This window comes from Cyprinodon variegatus, unplaced genomic scaffold (genome assembly GCF_000732505.1).
Source record: "Cyprinodon variegatus isolate N-32 unplaced genomic scaffold, C_variegatus-1.0 Scaffold1855, whole genome shotgun sequence".
NCBI classification, from domain to species: Eukaryota; Metazoa; Chordata; class Actinopteri; order Cyprinodontiformes; family Cyprinodontidae; genus Cyprinodon; species Cyprinodon variegatus.
This window is the reverse complement of record NW_015152308.1, coordinates 50137-56965: the sequence shown is the minus strand read 5'-3', so window position 1 is coordinate 56965 and position 6829 is coordinate 50137. Positions and strand designations below refer to the sequence as shown.

At 41.7% G+C, this 6829-nt stretch overlaps 1 protein-coding gene across 1 annotated transcript in view; it reads right to left on the bottom strand.

Annotated features, from left to right (window-relative positions):
* LOC107104710 (deoxynucleoside triphosphate triphosphohydrolase SAMHD1-like) overlaps positions 1-5287 on the bottom strand; it is an 18872-nt gene extending 13585 nt beyond the window's left edge. The window contains exon 1 of the mRNA XM_015404781.1: positions 5166-5287. The gene's annotated coding sequence lies outside the window, so the exon portion shown is untranslated. The remainder of the gene's footprint in view (positions 1-5165) is intronic.
* Between the last annotated feature and the right edge of the window lie 1542 nt (positions 5288-6829).

Below are 6829 nucleotides of genomic sequence, written 5' to 3'. Positions count from 1 at the left end.
CAAGGAAAATGGTAGAACAAATGGGGAGACACAGGTGCAGTGAGTTAACTTATTAACAGAAGGCTCTAGCTAAGTTAGAAATTATCTTACTGTAACGAAAACGGGGACAGATGGACTGAGTAGTCAAGGTTAGACAAGTTCAAAAAACTTTATGAAAACAAAACATAAACATAACAGAAGTGTGGAGCTGAGGACCTGCGGACTAAGGCTCTCACCACTGGCTAGTAATTATTCTCCTGACTGCATGGGGGATATTAACCTTGGAATAAACTAAAACTAACGAAATAAACGAACAAACATCAAACATGAATAACTACTTCAGATGAGTCTACAGCCTGGCCGATATTCATTATTTCAGAAACTTCCAGCGACGAGGCGGATTTTAGAAGTAAACTAAACACTCTTTTGCGTGCAGAATGGAAGACTGTTGATGATGTGCAGGCTCTTCTAGCTGAACCAGAACCAGTTCCTCTCATTTGTGCTGTAAGTGATCTACTGGATAAAGCAATCAAACCTGTCTTCTCAGGCATCATGCCTACTCTAGTAGGTGAGGAACAATTTGATTACTGGTTAGAGCAGGCTTACATGATGGTGGAAGTGAGTTAATGCTCCTCAAAAGAAAAAAGAAGGAGGATAATGGAAAGTTTAAAGGGTACTGCTTTAGAAATTATAAAAGCTGTTCGTCTTTCTGATCCTGATGTCACCCCTGGAAAGTGCTTAGAAGCTCTTGATAGTGCATTCGGAATGGCAGAGTCAGGAGATGATTTATATTTTGCTTTCCGACTGTTGCAGGAGTAGTCTGGAGAAAAGTTGTCAGATTTCCTATGGAGAATGGAACACTTTTTGTCAAAAGTAGTGCAAAGAGGTGGCCTTCCAGCCAAGAATATGGATAAAGCACGGCTCGACCAGCTGCTTAAAGGTGCAGTAGGTTCAGACTTGATGCTAATTCAGCTCAGATTGAGAGAGAGAAAAGACAATCCTCCAACTTTCCTTGAACTGCTTCGTGAAATTTGAATAAACTACGAGTAAAATAATTGACACTGGCCTCTTCTTTTGCTAAATCTATCCCATATGACAGAAAAAGCACGAGGTGGAGGGAAATCCCAGATGATGTAACTAAATATATCACAAAAAACATGGCTTCTGTCAGTGTTATGGAAGACCCGGCTTCAAACATTGTAAGATTCTAGATGCCAAATAAGACATGCCAAGCTTGATTGTTTTACCAGTGAATCTGACCCCTGCAGTAGTGGGAGGGCCATAAGGAAATATTCTCAAATGTGAAGACTTTGGCAAAAAAGTATGTGTGTTACATCAATTCCCCAGACCTGAAGATGTTGACAGGCTTGTGTTTTTGGCAAATAATCTATAGAAACTTGTGCACATTTTGCATCGGTAGGACTGTTCAGGGTTATTTAAGACAGAATTTTGGCCTGGGCTTATGTGATTACAACTGTACTGTTTTAACACATTATGTGTAGTGTTTAAATTGTAGCACATAAAGAGCAATCGTTATTTAAATAGTTTCAAGATTGCTCTAATATCATCCATGAGACTGTTTTGGTTCTGGTGTTTTGCAGACATTGTTTAAAGATCCTGTTTTGTAATCTTTAGTGGTTTCTGGTTTAAACATTTCCCAGCACCTCGATGGAAATTTCAAGTTGCTTTGTAGCTGCTTCTGGTCAGTTGATTTTATAGTCACTATAAAAGCTTTTGTTTTAGGATTGTCACATTATTATTATGTCCTAAATGTACAATGGAGGATTTTCATAATTTTTTGCATAGACCCTCCCTCTCCACAAAAGAAAAGATTGCATATGCACAACCCTGTACCGGCTCCCGAGAGGGATTGCCTATTAAACGCGTGCAAGAGCATGCACAAGCCATTCTCTCCTCGTGCACGCTCTGTTTAAACGTTGCTGTTTGCAGCCCTTCATACAGCTTACTTTCCAAAAGAAGTTTGGCAATTTTTCCACTATGTCAGTCTCAACACTGGTGGGGATGAGCACGTAGAACAGCCCTACGTATATCACTACAATGATCAACAATTAGGAGGACCACTTATTTTAATGATCCACCTGGAAAAAGAACATCCTCTGTTAGACCTTTAAGCACAAAAGAGCAGTTTTTTATTTCAGGTTTATTTTATGTGAGATTTTCCTTGGTGTTCCTTTTGGGATGTTCTGTTTTTCAGGTCCAGTGTTCTAACCGTTCATCAGTGCCAGATTATTCTCGAGCCAGTGGGGAGAGTGTGCCAGCGTTACCTTAGTGTCTTTTTATTACTTGATCCTAACCTGTTCTGCCTCTCAACCACTGAACCTGCCTGGTCCTGTCTGATCTAATTGCCTGACCTGTCTATGGACTCCTGCTGAACTTGGAGCTGTTCCCTGGCACTGTCCTAGATTTTCCTTCAGAACCTCTTCAGACTTGTGATCTCCTGGTTCTGAATCCTGAACACGTCCTCAACATGAGCTTTGGCTTCGTCCTCTGGATTGTTCTGCCTTCTTTTGTCTGCTCGGATCTGGTCCCTTGCTAGTTCTCCATCCTCTGGGGCTGCAATTCGGAACACTCTGGGCGGCACCCGCCGCATCTTGCTGGCAGCCCACTGGCTGGATGCTACCTCGTTCTCCTAGTGACTCAAATTCAAAATCTTCTGCCAGATTTATGTGGTGACTAACCTGTGTTTCCTTTCTGCAGAGGTTCATGTCTTAGATGCACTAGCCACTGTTACTGCAGATCCGTTTTAAAATAAATGCTTTTGAATGATCTGTCTGTCTGCCTTGAATATTAGGTCCCCTGTTCTGAGCCGTGGCACTAAGGGGAGACTTTACAAATGGATCTTAAGCCAATGTACTGTAGCTCTGTTTGGAGTTTAGGGTAAGAAGGAAACTACACCTAGTTCTTACCACTGCAACTTGAGTTGAGACATCATGCTGGGCTGAAGTGACCTGAGTTAAGGTGTCATACTGTTCCCCTGAGACTTGGGATAAGGCAGCATGCAGAGCCCCTGTGACAAAAATCTGTGTATCCAGCTGGTCCCCTGTGATAACATTGGAAGCTGTGAAACTCTCCCGTGTCACATCTAAAGGAGTAGAGGCTGTACCTACATAACAGCTAAGTCTGAGCATATTGTTGCAGACACTGTTGGGCTGCTGCATATCATCTATAAGCCTGTTGTGGAGAGAATTTCTTCAGCAATCATCTTATTGGGTAACAACATAAGACCTAATTACCTAAAAAAAACCTCTTAGCTGATAAAAGAAATAGTCACCTTCTTTCTAGGTACTCCTCTAGAGCCTGTGGAGATGTTTTCACATAGACAAATGAAAAATGAAGACCGTTATTGACAACAATGAGCATCCTTTTCAGAAGACTATTAAAAATCATTAGTGTCTTTAGTTAAATGCTTCTCCACTGCTGTTCTAAGACAGACCTTAAACATCCATTTTCTGTCACGTTTTATTCCAAGTGGGGTCACGAGGGGTGCTGGTGCCTATCTCCAGCTGTCTACGGGCGAGAGGTGGGCAACTCCTAGATTAATTTCTATGTTTTTTTCATAGTTAAAACGCTGTCCACCTCTTTATTTAGCAGAGTTTTGTCTTTGTATCACTTATATTGATTAAATCTAATGCTGTCTTTACCCAGAATTTGCTGATTATAAGTTACAACTATTCACATATATTCACTTTCTCAAGAAATTAGATGGCTTAATCTTACAAGCATCATCAGGGCCATCATTAGGAAAAGAGAAAAGAGGGACTTTCATCTGAACTAAAAAAGCTTATATTTTACTTGCAAATTCTGGAAGAATTTGCATTGACAACATTAAGATGCTGCCTTTGCCTCTTTGGCAACTTTGCATGGTACCAGCCTCACTCACATCTTTCATTGCTAAAATGGACGTTCTGCTTTAGGTCTGAATTTGCAAAAAGGAAATATACTTTTTCAAAGAAAATTACATTATAAACCAAGGTAACTCTATAACTGAGGAGCGACAGTATTTTTAAAATGTCTGACAGAACTGCATAGAAATTTCAAGGACCTGCTGGACATTGTCCAGTTATAGATGCAGTTGTTTTATTACAACATGATTATGTCCAGTAGAACCATAACCCAAAATGATTCAGAGAAAGTGGTTGTTATTCCCCAAGGATTGTCATTTTACTATCCGACTGAGGTGATAGTAACATGTAACATGACTAAAAGCTCTTTTTTTTCAAAGTTGAATACTGTCTGCTTCTTTCTTGAGGAGAGGTTTTTTCTGTGTATTAATCATTACATGAAATATATATTATACATTTCAACTATATGAAATAAAAAGCTTTATACATTTTAATTTGAAGTATGTTATTGTTACTTTTTTTTTATTGTTTTTTATTCCCCCCGCAACTCCTAGCCCTATGTGCAGTGCTTGATGCGCATGGCTTGTTCGCCTATGCTGTATACAAAGCAGTAAAATACACAGGTCCAGACCTCGGCATCCGTAATAGTAGTTACAGCCATGGTAACAATAACATACTTTATTTACATAAGGGAGGATGACAAAATGAAGCTTTCTAAGGTTTGCACAGTTCTGAGTTTTTAGCGCATTGCATTTTCAGAAATTATCTGCTTCAAAGAGAAGTTTATAACAGCATGTTTTTCATTTTTCAAACTTATTGTTGCCGTTCTCCTGCTTCACTCTTTCCAGCTCCTAATTATCATTCATCTCATCCACCTGCCAGTTTCCCTTATATTGGGCTCAGTTCCATCTATCATGGCCAGATCGTTAGATGTTTTCTGTTCAGTCTGTTCAGTTCTGTTTTGTTCTAAGGTTCATGTCCTGGATCCTGGCGGCCAGTTGAAAGAGGGTTTTTTTGTCTGTCTCATCTCCTGCTCATCCGCTGTTCCTCCCCTGCTGAGTCTTCAGGGTTTTTTGCTCTATACGGAAGGAGAATCAGTTTTTATTCCAGTAAGCCTGGCTCCAAGGTGGAGACCAGTTTAAAGGTCCTTCTCAAGTTCTGGCTCCATGTCCTGTCTCGGCTACCCTCTTCCACCTGCCTGTCTGCACCTGATCCTTTCTGCTCCTGTGTGTGTCTGCTTGGTCACACGTCTGGACTCTGAACCTGCCTGGGAACTCTAGGGTGCCTGAAAGCATGGATCCTGCCTGCTCTGTCTGTTCCTACCTGTTCTGAATCCCTGTCCAGGATCAGCTTCCAGCAAGTTCTCTGGGACTGCTGCACCGGGGACATTCAGTGACGCATGCCCCGTCTGCCATCAGTCCAGTGGCTGGATTGTGCCCCTTTCCAGGGAGATGGACTGGACTGTTGAACCAGGTAAGTGACTCACTGAGATCATCTTCTGTCAGATGATTGTTGTCACTTACCTGTGTTTCTCCTACCAGAGTGTCAGAGATTGGGCGGTGCCCCGCCCCCCTCCTGCAGCATCCGCGAGCCACAGATCCTAGCAGCTCCACTTTAGTTTTGTTTGTTATCATTTAATGAACACTTTGAACGTTCCTAAAAGCTGTCTCACCTTGAATACTGGGTTCATCTGTCCTGTTTTATGACAGATTGAAGTGATGGTTGAACATTGTACTTGTGCTATTAGTTTTCAAAAGTGATAAAATATTTTAACATTTGATATAATAATGGTGTTGGGGGTTGATTTCTTTTTATTTGATTTTCTGTTACTGCTTACTGTATAGGTGTGCTCATGTCCTGTGTCTTTTATGTGAAAGCTTACAGGTTTGTTTCAGTAAAGCTGAAGTATTGATTCTGTGCAACTGCTAGACTCTGGAAGACTTGGATAACAGAAGGCGAAGCTGTGAGATAGAGTATGTAAACTAGAAGACCTAAGATCAGGGCCACTCTTTATCAGAGCAGTGGTCAGGTTAGCCTTAGAGGTAGATGATCGTCTGCAATTTATGCTGATATCAACGATTTTGTTAAACATGACTGGAATAAATTCAGTTAATACTAACGTTTCTTTCCTTTTGTGCACTTTATGAGACACATCCCTACTTCGGATTTTGACCGGGTAATCAAAACGATGAGCACAAAATAGAATTAAACTTTATTGTCATTCCACTGTCACAAGTACAGAGCAACGAAATGAATTTAACCCATCTCCTTGGGGAGCAGTGGGCTGCCATTATGCGGCGCACGGGGAGCAGTGTGGTTTTAAGGGTTTTGCTCAGTGACCCAGAGTGGCAGTCTGTGGGAGTGGGGGATTGAACTCCCAACCTTAAGATTCAAAGCCCTATGCCCTAACCACTAGGCCGCCACTCCCAAAATAGCGTGTTCATGGGTATGGTTCCAGTTAATATTTTTTATTTCTGAGATGTTTTTCCATTCACCCTTTCAGCATAACTTCTTGAATGTGCTATCTTCCTTGTCTCTTCTACAACCTTAGCATCCAGCTGACAGCACCCCTTTGTGAATATTGGAAGCTTTTTGTAATGATCTCAGAATGTTGGACCCTGAATTTGAGGTGAGACAGGCAGTGGGAAAGTTCAAAGCGCTTATTTAACACAAACAGGGGCGCTGTTGGGATCTGGGGATGTACCATCTTCCTCCAGCAGAGTGCGCCGTGGGTCTCCTGGGCTGGAGCCCTCCAGCACACCTGAGACGCATCTACTCATCACGAGACCTTCCCTTCATAAGCAGCTGCCAGACCTTCCTTCAACGCCGCAGTGTTGACCTTAGTTTGGTTAGCAACCTAAGCCTCTGTTACCAAAAAGAATCTAAGTTGTCTCTAAGTGAGAAAACTGGTTCTAACCTTCCTCTGTCTTTGCTCACAGGAAACCTGTCTCAAGCCTGAAGCTCTGGGTGAGCTTAACCTGCCTTCC